Raw genomic sequence first — 19,816 nt, forward strand, 5'->3', positions numbered from 1 at the left:
CACCTCCTCCAATTCATGTAAAAGGTGACTCTAGACAAACTTTGGAGCTACAGAACCAACAAAATGACTCAGAGAAGCTAACCTCCTGCTGAGGATGGCCCGGCAGGCCAGCAGGAAGCGGCCAGCAGAGCATGTTGGGAGCTGAGCCCAGCCTTGCACGAGCCTGAGGTTGTAGCCTCAGGGTGGCCACAACCAGCCACTGGCTGAAGGGACTTCAGATCATCAGCAGCTATGGCTGTTTCCAGAATTATCAACCTATAGATGCTAAGGACAAAGTGAGAGTTCAGTGCAGTGTGGACTTTGGGACTTGGGAATTCGGGAGTGTGGTCTGGCCTTTGCCCCCAGGGTGAGAAGCAGCTGAGGCATGGGAGACATGCAGCCACTGCCACACAGATGCTTCGGAGCTCCTGACCTGCAGATTGTAGGGGAACAAAGTGACCAGTTTAGGGGTAATTGCTCTTGCTTTAACCTGCTTGAATCTGGATCATTGTCTGGGTTGGAGGTCCTGGGTGCATGACCAGTGTGCCAGACAGTGTGGAGGCTTCTGAGATGACAGCCAACTAACAGCTCCAGCAGCTGAGAAAATCCCAGCAATTGGGACAAAGCTCCCCACTCTGGTAACAGAGTTCTACTGTGGCAAAAAGCTCAAAAGTCAAGTAATCGAGTGGCAACATGAGCAAACGAGGGAAGCAAGGCAAGCACAGCAGTCCGACTCTGATTTCCTTTTTTGGGGACAACAAGGATCAAAGCATGGAACAGGAGGAAGACAACAAAGTCAGAACTCATGCACCAGAAGCTTCCAAGAAAAGAATAAGCTGCCTACAGGCCATAGAGGACCTTAAAAAGGATTTTGAAAACCAAATAAGAAAAGTGGAGGAAAAATTGGGAAGAGAAATGAGAATGATGCAAAAAAAAATTATAAAATGAGAGTCAACAACCTGACTGAAGGAAATTATACCTTAAAAATAGACTAACTCAAATGGAAAAAGAGGCTCAAAAAGCCAATGAGGAGAAGAATGCCTTAAAAAGTCAAATTTGCCAGATGGAAAAAGAATCTCAAAAGCTCACTGAAGAGAATCATTCCTTCAGAATTAGATTGGAGCAAATGGAAGCTAATGACTTTGTGAGAAATCAAGATCCTATTAAACAGATCCAAACAAATAGAAAAATAGAAGACAATATGAAATATCTCATTGAAAAAACTGCTGACCTGGAAAATAGATCCAGGATAGATAATTTAAAAATTATTGGACTACCTGAAAGCTATGATCAAAAAAAGAACCTAGAAATCATCCTTCAAGAAATTCTCAAGGAAAAATGCCCTGATGTTTTAGAACCAGAGGGCAAAATAGATGTTGAAAAAATCCACCAATCACCTCCTGAAAAAGATCCCAAAAGGAAAACTCCTAGGAATATTATAGCCAGGTTCTGAAATTCCCAGATCAAGGAGAAAATATTACAAGCAGCCAGGAAGAAACAATTTGAATTATGTGGAAACACAATCATGATAACACAGGATCTGGCAGCTTCTACACTGAGAGATCAAAGGGCTTGGAATAGGATATTCCAGAGATCAAAGGAGCTGGGATTAAAACCAAGAATCACCTACCCAGCAAAACTGAGTGTCATGTTTCAGGGGAAAATATGGTCATTCAGTGGAATAGAGGACTTTCAAGCATTCTTGATGAAAAAAACAGAGTTGAATAGAAAATTTGACATTCAGATACAAGAAGCAAGAGAAGCATGAGAAGGTAAACAGGGAAAAGAAATCATAAAAAACTTAACAAAGTTGAACTACTCACATTCATACATGGAAAAACAATAATTGTAACTTATGAAACTTTTCTCCATATGAGAATAGTTGAAGGGAATAGAAATATATATGTATACATACATATATGTGTCTACATAAGAGAGTATATGGGTGTATGAATACATATGTATGTATGTATATGTGTGTGTGTGCGTGTGTGTGTGTACAGGTATACATAGACAGAGGGTACAGGATCAGTTGAATAGGAAGGGATGATACTTAAAAGGTGAAATTAAGAGTTGAGAGAGGAATATAATGAGAGGAGATGGGGAGAGATAGAATGGGGTAAATTATCTCATATAGAAGAGGCAAGGGAAAACTGTTACAATGGAGGGGAAGAACAGGAAGGAAAAAGGGAATGAGTCAACCTTATTCTCAATGAATTTGGCTTAGGGAGGGAATAACATACACACTAAATAGGGTATCTCACCCTACAGAAGAGTAGGGGGGAAGGGGATGAGAGGAGGGATGATGGAAGGGAGGGCAGACTGGGGGCAAGGGAAATTGGAAACACCCACTTTTGAAAAGGGACAGGATCAAAGTAGAGAATAGAACAAGTGGGGGTGGGATGGGATGGAGGGAAATATAGTCAGTCTTTCACAATATAACCACTATGGAAATGTTTTGCATAGCTACACATGTACAAACCTATATTGAATTGCTTATCTTCCCAGTAAGGGTGGATGATGAGGGAAGTAGGGAAAGAATCTGGAATTCAAAGGTTTAAAATCAACTGCTGCAAAATATATTATTATTATTATTATTTTACATGTAATTGGGAAATAAAATATACAGGCACTGGGGAATAGAGATCCACCATGCCCTACTGGAAAGTCAGAGGGGGGATGGGGGAAGATATAGAAGAGAGCAGATTGGGGGAGGAGATATTCAGTGGGATTGCTGTTTTGGGGTGAGGGTAGGGGAAATGGGAATAAATAAAAACAAAAACAAAATAAAAGATTTCTTCCCATTAACAATTTTTTTCAACCTAACTCTCTCCTTTATCCCCATTTGTCATTGGGTCATCTCTTTGTGACCCTATGGATCTCTGTCTATGAGATTTTCTTAACAAAGATAATGGAATGGTTTGCCATTTCCTTCTCCAGTGGTAAACAGAGTTTAAGTGACTTGGTCACACAGCTAGGGCATTTCTGGGACTGGATTTGAACTCAAGTAATCCTGACTCCAAACCCAGTGTTCTATCCACTGTGCCACCTGGCTGCCCATTATCTCCATTATTTTTCAGCTTTCATGTTCCAAGTTTTTTTTAAATGTTTCCTGCATCTTTTCCTTCCTCTCCAGACCTTTCCCTTTACCTGCCAGATTTTCCCTCCTTAACACACATCGATTTACTACAACTCCCCAGGAGAACTTCTGGACTCTGATTCCTCCCCTCCCCTTGTTAGGCAAAGGGCTACCAGACCAATCCTGCTTAATCACTACTTAAGTCACCTCGGTCTCCTGCTCAAACCTTCAGAGGCACCCTGGTTCCTAATACAGTGAATCTAAACCTTTCTACTTTCTTATACAAATACCTAGAAAACTATCCGGCACCAAGTAGACGGTTGATAAATGTTCATGGAATAGAAATGATGGAGAGTTTGCTGACATTTAAGACTGCTAAGCACTGGGATATCTGTTTGCGGGAGTGAGGGGCTGGTGGGGGGAGGGAGCCATCCTTCTCTGGAGGTCTGTAAATGGAGAGTAGATTCTTTTCCCTGTTGTAAAACAGTAGTTCCCAGGTGGTCCTGCCAGGAGGTAGGAGGATGATTCAGATGACCCCTCAAGGTCAAGTCACTGATTCTGAACTTCGATATCAACCACTGAAAATCATGTTAATTTAGTTCAGACCTGGCTTCGGGTCAATTGAATTACCATCATCTTAGATGACATGTTGGGTTTTTTCCCTTGGGAGTGTATTGCCCCTGCCTCTGGGGTCAAGTGTCTTGCCTTAAGCTCTTATTAATGTCAGACAACAAAACCAAGTGAAATTCTTCTCCAAAGACCAGTGGGTCTCAAAGAGCAGGCAACTGGAGTGGGAACATCTGGATTATAAAGTAGGCCTCCTTCCCCATTACTGGAACACTCAAGCAGCTGAGCCCTGGAAAAGCTGGTGCTTTCTGGGAAGCAAGACCTCCAGGTCAGATGACTCACAAACTCAGCGCTATAGGAGGGCTCAGAAAGTGGCCAGTCATCCATTCATTCATTCATGCAACAAGTATTTCAGTATAAGGAACAGCTTGTCCAGACAGTAGAATCTTGGAACAACAGTGGAAAACTGAAGGCAGATTTCAACTCAGTACGAGAAAGAGCTTACTAATATACAATGGACCCAGACAGTAGAGTCTTGGAACAATGGTGGAAAATTTCATGAAGCTAGATTTCAACTAAGTATGAGAAAGAGCTTACTAATATACAATGGACCCAGACGGTAGAGTCTTGGAACAATGGTGGAAAATTTCATGAAGCTAGATTTCAACTCAGTACAAGGAAGATCTTATTAATATACAATGTAATAGGTTGCCTTTACAGGTAGCAAGCTGCCCACCACTAGAGGTGTTCAAGCAGGAAGGATATTATGCAGGAGACTTCTATCCTAGGTAGCAGGACTAGATAATCTCAGAGGTTCATCCTAACTCAGACATTCTGTGCTTCCATGAAGCTATAAAAAAAATACATATATATATATATATTTTGCTTTTTGGAGGGCAATTGGGCTTAAGTAACTTGACCAAGGTTACACAACTAGTTTTGTGTATGTGGGTGGGTGTTAAGTGTCTGAGGCTGGAACCGAACTCGGGTCCTCCTGACTCCAGTGCCTGTGCTTTACTCACTGCACCACCTAGCCACCCCTGAAGCTATAAAATATTTACCAAGAGTCTACTATATAAAAACAAATGTTAAAAGATGTTTTTACGTATAATTGGGGAAAAAAGAAAATCCTAAATAGAAAACAAAACAAAAAAGAACATACTATAATATTCTGGGGCCTTGCAATGCAGCAAATTGGTTTATATATGGTTCTTTAGACTGGATGGATTATTGAATGAATAATGACAATGAAAAAGCCTTTATTAAGCTCTCATTACTGTGTGTGAAACACTGTCCTAGGTACAAGAGGATCCAAGTAAAGTAAGTAGTAAAGTAAGACAGCCTCTGCTTTCAAGGAGTTCCTTCCAATCAGAAAAGACTCCAGGGAGGAGGCTTTAGCTCCAAGGCAGATGGGAAGAGCCCCAGGCCCTTAGGACGCAGTAGCGAGGAATCCCCAGCCATCAAGAGTGCTGCCACAGGGCAAATGGTAGTCAAAGTGCTTGGGTAGGAGCCAGGCTGGAGGTGGGGCAAGTGACAAGTGATGGTGGAGACCCTGCTAGACTAGGAGCTCTTGGGCACCAGGTCCTGGGCAGCACTCACAGATCAATGAGAGAACATATATTGGGAGTATTTCAAACAGCCTAAAAATAATAACAACGATAATAACCCAATTATTTTCGTTAAGTAGTAGGATTGACTGTCCGGGTCGTTCCCACAAGCCACCCGCTTCAATCCTCCTCATGCACTGCTGAGCAGAAATAGAGGAAATCATGAAATCCCGCTGGACGCATGCTGCATGAGTCGATCTCAAGTGGGCCCTATTAGAGCAGAGCTATTGAGCTACTTCTCCCTAATTGGTTTCCTCTCCCACTCAACAGAGCTGCCAAGCCTTCTCTTCTCTCTTCAAGCCTCCACCACCATGAGCTCCCTCCTCCTCTCTGAAGACCTCATCTCCTGTTTCACCAAAAAAGGGTGCTTGACCTAGGGTTCTTAACCAGTAACTTGGGTTTTTTTTTAATATTTTGATAACTTATTTCAATACAGTCAGTTTCCTTTTACTCTTGTGTATTTGATTTGATATATTTGCAAATATTATTCAGGGCAGGAGTCCCTGGGCTTCAGCAGTCTGCTGTTTGCCAACAAGGTGAAGATCTCCTCCTCCTAGTCCAACTTCCTCATTTCACTGATGAGGGAAAGAACGTCCAGGGAATTGAAGGGACCTGTTCAAGGTCATCCAGTAAGTTTGTAGCAGAGCCAAGAATCAAACCCTTCTAGACCAGATTCCAGCCCAGCTCTTTCCACGGGACCATCCCAGGCAGGACGTAGTGAATTGTCTTAGCCGGAAAAATTCTTCTTCCAATGGCTACCCAATGGTGATGAGCTGCTAGGCTGAGCCAGTCTGTAGCTTGGATGATGAGTTTAAAGCCCATGGGTCTGCCATCTGAGGCTCATCAGAATAAGACTTGGCCCTTTGGCACTAAACAAACCTCTTCTTTAGGCTAAATGCAGGAGAAGCTCCTATGACCCATGACCCATGACTCATGATCTAGTTTCTAGGCTCCTATTACCTCCCAAATAAAATTCAAACTCTTCTGCCTGACATTCAAGGCCATCCACTATCTGACTCCCCACCGGTCCTTCAGAGCTTAATCCTATGTTTTTTCTCCTCTAATTCTATAGCAAAGGGCACTGGACTTGAAACCATGATCAACTGATCAAGCCATAAGTATTTATTAAGCACCTACTGTGTGGCAGGCAAATGCTGGAGATGCAAAAATAGTCCCTGACCTCAAGGAGTTCCCAGTCTAACGGGAGAGATGACATGCAAACCAAACCATACTGATCTATACAGAATAAATGGAAGGCAACCACAGAACAGGAACCCTAAGGAGCCACACTGGGGGTGAGGAATGGCCTCCAGGAAGAGACAATCCATGGCTTGAGCCTTGAAAGAAGGAAGTCTCTGGGGGTGGAGGGAAGGAGGCAGAGGAACAGCTAGTGCAAGGGAGATGGGATGCCATGTTTGAGAAACAGCGAGTTGGCCAGGGTGGGGAGATTAGCGTGGAAGAGGACCGGGAAGGGGCTGGGTCATGAGGAGCTCTAAAAGCCAAGCACAGGACTGACTATATACTTGACCCTGGAGGTAAGAGGGAGCCATCGGAATGTCTTGAGTAGGTGAATGACATGGTCAGACCAATTCCATAGGAAGATCACTTTGGCAGTCAAGAGGAGAATGGGTAGGAACAGGAAGAGATAAGAGGCCAAGAATCCGATTAGGAGGCTGTCGCCTTCTTGTCCAGATCAGAAAAACCTGCAAGAAGCCCTTCCTGCTTCCTCTCTGCTGGTCATCTCTGGTTTGTCCTGTCTGTGGCTTGTATATCTCTGTTTGCATGTTGTCTCCCTCCAATAGACTGTGACCCCTGGAGGATAGGGGCAGAGGGCTTTTTTCCCCTTTCTTTGTATCCCCAACATTTACTCCACTACCTAACACATAGTAGGTGCTTCATAAATGCTTACAGGCTGACTAAATCTATGATCCTATGACCTCTGAGAGGGGCAGTTAGAAGGCACAGTGAATAGTGCACCAGGCCCAAAGTCAGGAGCTCCTCTTCCTGAGTTCAAATCTGGCCTGAGACACTAACTAGTAAGGAGACCCTAGGCAAGTCATTTCACCCTGTTTGCCTCAGTTTCCTCATCTGGAAAAGGAGCTGGAAAAGGAAATGGCAGTCTGGTATCTCTGCCAAGAAAACCCCAAATGGGGCCACCAAGAATTAGACACGACTGAACAACAAAGTGACTTCTAAGGCCCCTTCTGGCTCTGCATCTATGTCCCGATGCCTCCCCAGGGCCTCAGTTTCCTCCACGGTCAATAGAGGGGGATTGCCGTTGATTGTGTCGTTGACACCTTCCAGTTCTGACATTCTGTTCTAAGCTGTCTCTCGCCCTGTTTGCGCCAACCATCACAGCCTTGGGCCCATGTGAGTGTGTCTATGCCCCCCTCTAGTGGCCATCATGCACACCACCATGAATGAACGGACCAAACTTTTCCCAGCCCTTGAACCCAACAAGACCCAGTGTTTAGATCCAGGGGCCCTGAGGAAAGGGGATGGAACGATGATGAAGACACAGGCCAAGAATAGCAGCCTAGCTGGGGATTAGGGCGCAGGGAGGGGGGGGATAGGAAACATACATAAACACCAGAGACAAGAGTGTGATAAAGGCCAGGGCGTAGTGGAAAGTTGGGGAGCCTGGGTTGTGATCTGGGCTCTGTCGGCCCCCAGCTCACTGTGTCACCCTAGGCGAGATGCTTACCGTTTCTAAGCCTCAGATTTCCCATCCATCAACTTCATCTGACCAAGGAATTCATAGACTATCTGTGGAGAAAGTCACCCCCAGAATGGTCCATTATGGGGCTGGGTTGGAGCCCCCCAAAATGACTCCATCAATTCTGGCCCTCCAGAAGGAAGAAGGGACACACACTGCCCCCCAAAAGAGGCCTTGACATCCCCAGGCTCTAGAAAGATGAATCCAAGAGACAGGATGTAAGCTGGGCTTGAAAAGATCTCCTCCAATCTGTATTTTGTTTTCGTTGTACAGTTGTGTCTGATACTCATTTAGAGTTTTCTTAGCAAAGACACTGGAGTGGTTGCCATTTCCTTCTCCAGCTCATTATACAGATGTGGAAACTGAGGCAAGCAGGGTTTAGTAACTTGCCCAGGGTCACACAGACAGTAAGTGTCTGAGGCTGGATCTAAACTCATGAAAATGAGTCTTCCTAACTTTAGGCCTGGCACTCTATCAACTACACCTTCTAGTTGCCTTCCTTATATTTATATCACTGTCCTAATTAATAACATGCATAAAATATAACGCTTTAGAATTTTAAAAGTCTTTCGCACACTCTATGGATAAAGTCACATAGATATAAGCACATGCTGAAGGAAAGGGGAGATGTTCAGCCTGGGGAAGAGAAGGTTCAGAGGGACGGTGCTGTCTTAAAACATCTATAGGGCTATCACGTAGAGCAGGTCATGGGTTTTCTCTGCTTGGTCCCAGAAAGCCAAGCCAAGAGTAGTGGGGAAGAGCCACAAAAAGGCAGAGTTAGAAGCTCCCCAACAATGAGGGAGATCCAAAAGGATCTGAGCCACCCAGAGGTGATGGGCGTCCCCCCTACGGGGGTCTGTAGCAAAGACTATGCATGCATTTACCAAGGATGATGGAGAGGGGAGGCTTGTTCAGGAATGGGTACAACCAGTGGGAATCTAAGGCTCCTTCCAGCCCTCATAACCTGGGATCTTCTTATTATTTTTGTTTTAAGGTGAGGAAACTGAGACTCAGCTAGGGGAGTCACAAGTGGACATACTGTCAGAGTAAGGAGCAAAATCCAGGTGTAGTGACCGGTGTTCTTACCGCCGCACCGTGGTGACTCTGCATGACCCAGAAAGGGTCCTGGTCTTTCAGGAGGAAGAGATTGTCTTCAGGGACGACACCAGCCCAAGAGAATGTCTCCTGCAGTCTTCCTTCATGACAAGACACAGAGGAAAGGTCGGGACCTAAATCTCAACCTGGGGCCCAAGACCTTCATGACATGAGGAAGAAGATGTCTTCAAGTGAAGGCAGGACAGCCACCTAGTGGGTGGGTGCTTGTGGGGATCCTTTGTTGAGTATGGAATGGACTAGAAGACCAGTAATGTGTCTTCTAACTCGAAAACTCTAGGATTCGAGCATAGAGAGGGAACCTGGGGTGGTCAAGTGAAAGAAGGCATCCTAGACTTGGAGTCAGAAGACTCCTACAGATACAGACACAGGTGCATGCATACACATGTAGAACGTGTTGTGTATACATATATACATGTATGTATATATGTATGTGTACATATGTGTGTATGTGTATACTAGACAGAGCCCAAATAATGCCTAATCGATAGGAGTTTTCTTAATTGGAAGACTCAGAATGATTGGGACTGAAACCATAACTGTTCCTCTAAAATAAACTTCCAAAAACTGAAGAGGAGAGAATCCTGGGAACCTTAGGGATCACTGTCCCCCTTCCCCCCAAACTTAAAACAAGGGAGTATTGCATATGTCACTGCCAGTTACTCCTAGGCTCTCGTCTATGGGGCATATTTATAAATAGGACCCAAGGTCCTAGTAACTCTGCCCTTAGAAGTGTAATGATGACGAGACTCCTGCATCTGTGCCCGTAGTTAGGGGTCCCAATTCCAGCCATCGGCTGGAGGAGGTTGAAACCCCAGGCCTTCAGCAGGAAAGGTCAGTCTCCTGAGTGGCTCCCATTGGGCCCTTGTGCCACCAGCAAAGGAGCACCGGGCAACATATGGACAGAGTCGACCACTGTTTATGAGAAATAATATTAAATTTGGCAAACATATTTTAACAGAATAAACAAAAAGCTCAATTAAGCAGAAATAAGGCAGGGCTGGCTCAAGGCTGATTTGTTTTCCTCGTTGCTCCCGGAACGAGGGCCCAGGCTAACAACAACGCTTACTCACACACGTCCCAGCTTGTCCATTCAGAAGCCATCTCTCATGGTCTTGAAGAAGGCCAACACTGGCTCCTGCCATGCCACAGGCCACAGCTGCCTCTCCCTTCCCTGCTCCTCTTTCGAAAAACCTCTGTCCTCCTGCATGAGGGCCAAACTAGGGAAAATTAAAAATCCCAGGGTTCTTGTGACCAGGCAGGCCCGTCCACAGCCTTAAAGCAGGAAGGGACCACAGAGGTCACCCAGGCCAGCCCCAGACCCTCAGGTTTACACAGGAGGAAGCTCAGAAGCCCAAGTTTAGAGATTCTGCAAGATCACACAGGAGGTAAACAGCACTGGAGTCTGGGTCCTCTGAGCCCACATCCAGGACCCTGGGGAATCGCCCAGGCTCCTTGCTGCTGTACGTGGTCACTGGGTGTATGTATGAAACCAATATGTTCTTTTCTCCATTGGTTAGAGTCACCAATTAAGCTTTATAAAACTCGAGGCCAGGATTGTCTTAGCTCCTGCTGCCCTCTCCCAGATAAGTCTCCCAAATGTCACAATGTAGGGTGATTTACTAGGTTCCAGTTTGGTTCAAACATGAGTAAGATTCCTCTGTCCCCAACTAGGCCCTTCAGTGTCCGACGAGGTATCCCAAAAGTCTTAGTAGAGTTGTAAGTTTTAGCAACTTAAACCTGCACTAAGGCTTTTCAGACACCCTGGATAAAAGCCCTTCCCCTTGAGTTGAATAGTCAAAGCTTTCCCCCAACATGGTTCCAGTCTCTCTCTCTCTCTTTCTCTCTCTCTCTCTCTCTCTCTCTCTCCATATATATATATATATATACATGTGTGTACATGTATATATCTATAATGTAATATTAATATATACATATATGTATATAATATATCAATTAATATATTTATGTTATATATAAGAACATAGAATGTCTAAGTTGGGAGGAATCTTAGAACAGAGTCAGATAGAGAGATAGATAATATGATATAACGTAACACTTTGTTGTTGTTCAATCATTTCACTCATGTCCAGCTCTTCATGACCCTCTCTGGGGTTTTCTTGGCAAGGATACAGGACTGGTTTGCCATTTCCTTCTCCAGTCCATTTTACAGATGAGGAAACTGAGGCAAACAGGGTTAAGTGACTTGCCCAGGGTCACACAGCTAGTAGGTATCTGAGGTCAGATTTGAACTCAAGAAGATGAGTCTTCCTGACTCCAGGCCTGGCACTCTATCCACTGTGCCATTTAGCTGCCTGTGACATGACATGACATGACATAACATAATATAATATGATATAATGTAATATAATATAATGAAATATAATGCAATATAATAATATAATACAATACAATACAACACAAAATGATATTGTATATAACACAATATGATGCAATGAGACAGACAGAGAGAACGTTGTTCTAAGGTCTCTCCCAGCTCTGACACTCTCCAAGCAGGGATGTTCTCTGTTCTCACATGTCTACCACTTAGAAAGTCTGTGCTCTAGGGTCCCTTCCCACTCAACATTTTAGGTTCAATCTGCTTCTCTTAATGCCCCCATAGTGACCGCTGCAGAGCCGAGCACATGAGAGTCTCAGCAAAAATGTATTGAATTGAAACAAATGTTTTTGGAAACCTTGGCAGCAGAAATGTGTCTCTTTTCATCTGGGATGATTCAAGGAGTTCCCTGCCCCCACCTCTTTGAATGCAGCAGTTTGGACACTCTGTTCCCACAGTCCTTGGACTCCGGGGCAGCCCCCATGGAGATGGCATCTTACACCAGCATGTGCCGACCAATTAACTCACTGTCCTCCGACAGCCTCAAGGTCCTTTCCTTCCCCACAGCATGGAAGGCATCAAGGCCCCAAGAGAGACCCAAGCTGGGACACCTTCGGCCTTCCCCCGGCTCCCGGATCTGGGCCCCTCCAGGACCTCTTTCTCTAGGACTGTCAGTCGGATGTCATCCTGTTTCCCTGTATTTCCTTGGCTATTTTTGTAGGGCTTCCGGATTCACACTCAGAATGACAAAGTTCTAGAGGAAGTCCCTCTAAATAGCCTGGCACCGATAACTGATTCCACAATTACATTCACACCCAGAGTCTCTATTGAGCCTTTACTATAATAATAATTCCCCCCAGGGCACTTGATCATTTCCAAAGGGCTTTCACACCATTGTCTTTCTTGATCACAAGAGGGAGGTCAAGCGGGTTCATTGTTCAATTTTCAATGTGAGCATTTATACATTGGAAATCAGCAAATGTTTCACACAGGGACTTGATTTATTATTATTTTGATTTCTAGACTCAAAAACATAATGGAGAAAATTCTAGTAAAATGTATTACACTTAGAAGGGTGCCCTTTGTATTTTTCAGAGAGCTAGTCGTCACACATGGCACACCTGGTTCAGACTGGGTCAGACAAAAGGTCATCTTCCCCACATTCCTTATGTTTCATCTCATCAGATGCAATGGCCCTCCTAACTTGCCTCTCAAGGGGCAACTTCACGGTGCAGTAGATAAAGCGGGGACCTGGAGTCAGGTGAACCTGAATTCAAATCCAGCCTCAAGCACTTACTAGCTGTATGACCCTGGGCAAGTCACTTTAGTGTCTTTTCCTCCGTTTCCTCTTCTGTCAGATGAGCTGGAGGACATGGCAGACCACCCCAGTATCTGTGCCAAGAAAACCCCAGATGAGGTTGTAAGTGGCTCAACAACAAAAGGCCGAACCCCTGTTCTTACAGTTATATGTCTGACTGAGCTTTGCTCCTTAGATCTGAGCCCTTCCATGACCACCCTGCGTCGAACCCAGCCAGATTTTTGCTTTAGAATTACTTCCCAGCTTGGATCCCGCCTCCCTTACCCCCAGAGATAGGGCACCCTCACCACACCCTCCCTAACCAGCATAAGAGCAGGGCTGCCTTGGGCCAGAAACTTTCACAGGAGGAATGAGTTGTACACTTGGGTTAAACAGCTTACTAGCACAGGGTGGGAGAAGCCTGATTAGCTAACAACGGTTCTGAGAGAAGAGCTGGGCCCGTTGTTTGATCCTGGCCACCCCCTCCCCCATTAGCATGGGAGCTCCTAGTGGGCAGGGACTGTGCCTGCCCTTCTGTGCATCCCCAGCCCTTGCACAGCTCCTGGCACGTAGTGGGGTGTCTAGTAAGAGCATAATAGGGTGCTCTTCAACTGACTAAATTGAAGCTCAAGAGTCAATAACTTTATGATTTGACAACTAAAACCATATGTGATCTTGGGAAGCCTTGAGAGAGCTTATACTCCAGGAACAAGGAAACTGTTGTTGGTAAGTTGTGTGCAGCTCTTCATGACCCCATGGACCATGTATAGCATGCCGATGCTGTCCATGAGGCTTTCTTGGCAAAGATACTAGAGTGGTTTGCCATTTCCTTCTCCAACTCATTTGACAGATAAGGAAACTGAGGCAAATAGGGGCAAGTGACTTGCCCAGGGTCACCCAACTAGTAAGTGTCTGAGGCCAGATTTGAACTCAGGAGACTGGGTCTTCCTGACTGTAAGCCTAAAATTCTATCCACTGAGCCACCGAGCTGCCTAAAGAGACTGTAGTCCCCTTGTAGTCTGTATCTACTTAGAGCTGCTGCCATTTTAAAAGGCTGCTAATAAACTGGAGAATATCCAGAGGAAGCAATAAGGGTGATGAAAGGTCTTGAGTCCATGTTTAATCTGGAGAAAGGAAGATTCTAGGCCTAGGGAAATACAATAGGTGCCTTCAAGTCTTTGAAAGGTGGTCATGTGGAAGACTGTTCTGCTTGGTCCCAGAGAGCAGAACAAGAATCACTGAGCAGAATCGGTCTTGATTGTTGGGGAATACTCCTAACATGAGAGCTGCCCAAAGTTGGAATGCGCCACCTCAAGAGCTTCCCCACCACCACCTCAATGGAGGTCTTGGAGTCACAGCTAAATCACTACTTGTTAATGAGAGAAGATTTTTTTCCTATTAGGGGTGGGATTAAATGGCCACCACAGTGCCATCCAACTGTAGAATTCTGTGATTCTGAGATTAAGGCTCTTTATATTGTGGCAGGCATCTCTGTCTTTGCACCATGACCCAAATAATACCAGAACAGCACAATCAGCGATTGCTAGAAATGCCAAGCAGAAGGGACTTCCTAGAATTGGAAGTAAGTTAATTTGGTAGCCATCATTTTGTTACTGCCAAGCTCTGGACTACAGGGCTCTGTGCTTGCAGCTATGGTGGGAGGGGTGCCAATGAGAACAAGATCTGAGTCCTGCCTGTACTCTAGGGAATTGGAACCTGGGAACAAAGAAAAGGAGGGCTCACCATGAAGCGCCCACCTCCAGTCCCTCTCTCAAAAAAATTCAATTCAACTCAAAAATGTTTCCAGACATTGTACTAGGCCTTGGAGATACAAAGACCCAACTAAAAACACCCCCTGACCTCAAGGAGCTGAAGGAATTCATCTTTTACCCATGTAACCCATATGGAAGCCTCCACTCCTCAAGGATTCTGGAATTATGTAAACCAAGTTGAGTCAGGAGGATGAACCCTTAGAGGCTCAGTTTCCTTTTTTGGTCCAATGCTCCCATCTAAGGTGTCTCAGGAAAAAAAAATACATGTTATAGCTCATGTTTTGGTGTCCCCTTAGTAAGCTTGTTAAATCCCCCAAATATAAGAGAAGGGGGTCTTGAGCTCCTGTAAGCATACAGCTCAAGTGTCATTGTGGATATCAGATATGGAAGAACCTTTAAATGAAAAAGACAAAAAGGGCCCAAAAAAGGCCATGAACAGATATAGAGATACCCAGAGCACTCACTACTGGGTCCACCCTACACCCTCCCACAGAATGAACTTGGCTAGGATCATTATCAGAGTAAGAATTGACATTCTGATGATATTCCTTCTCACAGGGCCAGAGACAGTCAGCGGATTAATTCTTTTGTGAAGGCAAGTAAGGACATCTTTTGACTCATTCTCACCTAGTCTTTAACCACTGAATGTGTGTTGCCTCAGACAGACTGAGACCTTAGCTTGAAAAGGCCACAGTCTCCCACTGCGTCTTGGGCCATAGCCATTCATCCTGACCTTTGTCTGACCACTGGACTCCCATGACTGTGGAGGAGAGAGTGAGACTTTGTATGGCCTCATTGAAATCTGATTCACTTTCAAGTCAAGACATCACCTCCTAATGTCATTGGTCTTCTTTGAGAACAAGGGACAAGAAACAAGCTTTGAGACAGTCTGTGCCTCCAGGACCCACCACAGTTTAGACTCCTTACAGAAGATAAGAAGGTCAATTTGACTTTACCCAAGAGGCAGTTTCCTAAGGTGGGACTTCCCTCTCGCCATGCCCATCTCTGCTCTGTGCTTGTGTAGGAAGTTACTGAGGGTCACTCATGCCAAGTGCTTGAAGCACAAGTCTCTATCAACCAGTATGGGGGAAGGGAGAGAGAGGAGGGGGAAAGTCCATTCCTCTTCCCTCCTGCCACTTGCTACATAATGGGGAGGTGGAGGGGCAGATAGGGAAAATGAAGGTGTGAAGATGGTTCCCTTGACTCTTAGGCATCAAACCTGGGTGACCAGAAGAATAGGGTGCCCTCGGAAGAAAAAGGGAAGTCTAAAGGAGGGGAAGTCTTAGGAGAGATGTTACCAAGTCCCCAAAGGCTAGCACATCTCAGCCCAAAGTAGCCACCTTTCTAGCAGCACTCTCTGTCCATGCTCGGTTTTGCCCACACCACCCAGTCCCCAGAGCCAGTGACTTGTCTGAATGCCACCTTTTCAGAAGGGAAACAAAGCCCTGAGCCACAGTGACCCAGTGGCTAAAGAGTTAACCCATTCCACTCTCTCCCTTGATATCTTCATCAACCTTGAGCTGGCCCAGAAATAACAAGCTATCATTTATCAGTGTTATTCGAGGTAACTATTCCAACCGAAGCCGGGCAATAAATCAACCAGGGAGAATTGGAGCCCAGGAGAACATTCATTCTTCTCTTTAGGCAACATCTGGGATAGATAATAGTGCAGGGTCCAGAGAGGAGGGGGCAGGGGCACATGGGGCCCCAGGTTACACTGAGTGCTGAGGGGGATGGATGGAAAACAGCCAGATGTAGGAGAGAGAAAAACACTGCAAATGGAGCCGGAAGACTGGGTTCAAATTCTGACGCTGCCCCTTGGGCAAGGTGTTCCCTCTGGCCTCAGTTTCTTCATGTGTGAAATAGACTAGAGCTCTAAGGTCCAATCCGGGTCTAATAGTTTATCATCTCTGACCTAAGATTCAATATTCTCCTATTCCTACCAACGCTAACATATCTTTTTCTAATATTCTATGTCCTAAGGTTCCTTCCAGTTCTAAAAGTCTACATTCTGTGTTCTAGTTTCCTATATTCTGATATCCCTTCACAAGGTTCTGCAGTCTAACATTCTGTGTTCTAAGGCTCTTTCAGTCTCTGACATTATGTCAATAAGTTAACAATCATTTACCAAGCTTTTTCTATGGGTTAGGCACTGTACAAAGTGATAGGAGTATAAACACAAGCCCAAAAGAATTCCCTGCCCTCAAGAAGCATATGTTTTAATGGGGAAAGACAACACATAAAAGGAAACTGAAAAGAGTCGGTGAGAAAGAAGGTCTCAGGGGACATGGCGGAGGAGAGTCTGAAAAGTCAGGAGCAGAGCTCAGAAGGAAGTGAATGTGTCTGGCCTGGACACTTACTTTCCTTAAAAGAGAGAATGTGGGAGGAGATGGATCAGAGGAAGAGGTCAGAGGAGCTGTGATCTGGGGAGGGGAAGGCTGCCAGATCATGGTGGTCATTCCATGTTCTAAGATCCCTCTCCCAGTCTAACCTTGTGTGTCCTAAGTCTCCTTCCAGTTCTGACATTCTCAGTTCTAAGGACCCTCTCCAGTCTAATATTGTGCATTCTAACACCCCTTTCAACTGCAGCATTCTCTGTCCTAAGAGCAGGAGTCGGTTCAAAACTGGCCTGAGAGAGAGCTAATCATTAAATTTTCATTATGAGCATTTACACCTGAGAAATCGGCAAATGCTACAAATCAAGACCCAATGTTATCATCTAGACTTGTCTAGATGTTGGTTTCTAGACTTCAGAAAGTGATGGAGAAAATGCTAATAATTCAGATTTAACCTAAAAGTGAGTTGTGAGCACATGTTTATTTTGGGAGAGCCAGTTGTTAAACACTCATCAGAGTCGATTGTTGAACAATAATCAGAGCCAGTCATAAAACATTTATTGGCATTCTTCTAGCTAGGGGCCATTTCAGCTGTGACATTCCAGGATTCTAGGAAAACACAGATTTGGGGATTTGGGTTGTATCTATTCAAGAGGAAAGGATGAAGGAAATGGCCCTCTGAGCTTGTCACCAAATAAGCTGGAGAGGCTCATTGCTTTAATTAAAATTGAAGCAAATATAAATACAGGCTATAAACACACACACACACACACACACACACACACACACACACACACACACCAGGCAGGGGAAGTCTTGCTTCCCACCTGCGTGCAAGGAGCATCTCCTCTGCTGGAGCTCCTGCGTCAGTGCCAAGGGCAGAGCCTCCCAGCCCTCCTGAGGGAAGGTGGAAAGGAAGCTCCCAGGCTGAGGGAACTTGCAAACAAAACACTATTTTTAGCATGGAAGGAACCTACATGGTTTTTTTAAAACCTCTGAGAGGTTGGATGCATAATAGAAGGAAGTGGTGGACACTGACCAGCCACACCCAGATCCCAAGGGCCTTCCTTGGGAGACCAGTGTCCTCCCTCCTCGGCTCTGGTTCCTTCTGCTGGGAGGAGGACACTTGGGGATCTCGTGGTCTCTTCTGCCACTGTCCCCACCAAAATCTGCCTTCAGGAAGAGATGTGAGAGTGACTAGTGGAACATGAGTCACCAAGTGACCATTCCCAGGGACATCATCAGCATTGTAAGTGGCATCTTGGGCAACACACACATTTCTATACCATCAGAAGACATTTAAATTGAACATTCTCTATTTTGAGTTCCTTCCCAGTTCTAACATCCTCTGTTCTAAAGCCTCTCCTGGTTCTGACATTCCCTGTTCTAAGGTTCCTCCCAACTCTGACATTCCCTGTTCTAGGGATCTCTCACTTCTGACACTTTCCATTCTAAAGAGCTTTCCAGTTCTGACATTCCCTGTTGTAAGTAAGGCCCCTCCCAGCTCTCATATTCCCTGTTCTCAGGTCCCTCTGATATTTTCTGTTCTCAAATGCTTTCCAGCTCTGGGATTCCAAGTTCTGAGGTCCCTCCCAACTCCAATATTCTGATTCTATGAGCTTTCCTTATAAAACAAAAGCTTCATCACCTAAGAAGGGGATTTGATCTACATGTCAAAATTAGAGAAGATACTATGAAAGATATACCAAGAGATACAGTCTTGCTCTACAACTCTCTGATCATGAATGTCAGGTGAGGCCTAAAACAGGTTCTCAGCAAAGGTGTTTTACACCTGTGATGGAGGTGGCCCATCAGAAAGCCAAGTGGAAGAAAGGTTCCTTGGAGTTACTGATGCTCTCCAGATTCTCCTGTTTGTGGAGAACCTTATGCTGGTCATATCAGCCCCAGGAATACTTCAGAGCCTCCTGAAAGAGATCTGGGGTCTTTCAAAAGACCAGCCACACAAAAGCCCAAGTGGATGAAGAATGTCTTTTGCTCAAATTAGAACATTCAGTCAAATGACTAACCTAGAGAGTTCATCCATCAGGATCTATTTCTGGGATCAAGGTTACTTGTGACATATATACCCGTGTAGACAACAAGAGTAAGGAAAAAGGCTACATCAAGATCAAGAAATTGCAAAGCTCTTATAATAACCCCAAATTTCTCCTATTAAAAATACCATTATTTTAACACTAATTTTTAATACTAATTCTACTATTGTTGTACGATTGAGTAATAGAAAACAATAGCCCTAAGGAATGCAAAGTGAGTGAATGTCCCGCAGAGGGCTATAGAAAGCTGCCTGGGCTGTAACCTAACCAATAACTGCCCAGAATGGGCTGGAGCCTCTCATCACAGACATGTGCTACTCACACACTGAGGAGCTAGGGATGGAAGGCGAATAGCCCCCACAATTCCCTGGTTACCTCTGCCATGCCAGGAGAGAGTGGCAAAGCCCCGGCACTTCGGAAGGACTTGGTCACCAGATGCACAGTAAACGAGTGGAGATCTGCATGCTGGAGGGTTGCCTGCTTTGAGGAGGTCACTGATAATACGTTCACTCATTGGAGTAAGGACAAGGGACTGTGCCAAGCACTGAGGATGCCAAGACATGTCCTCCACGGAGCCTTTCCCACCTGCTCCAGCCCCTACTGATCTCATCAGACAAAACATGAGTTCTGCCTTTGCCACTTACTAGTGAACAACTCGCTTTATCTCTCTCAACCTTATGGGTATAACAATAGTACTGATTTCAAAAGGATGCCGTAAGGCTTAAATGAGAGTGCATACATAAAGCACTATATAAATGCTTATCAAGTCAACGAGCATTTATTAAACTCCTACCATATACCAGCCATGGGGCTAAGTGATAAGAATGCAAAGACAGGCAAAACACTGTCTCTGCCCTCAATGGACTCAAAAAACCTAATGGAGGAGCCAGGGCAGCGAATAGAGCGCCAATCCTGGGATTGGGAAGATCCGACCTCAGACATTTAACACTTACTGTGT

Source organism: Petaurus breviceps, unplaced genomic scaffold (genome assembly GCF_028583685.1).
Source record: "Petaurus breviceps papuanus isolate PSGF00001 unplaced genomic scaffold, PetGlider_PUasm1.0 207, whole genome shotgun sequence".
NCBI lineage: Eukaryota > Metazoa > Chordata > Mammalia > Diprotodontia > Petauridae > Petaurus > Petaurus breviceps.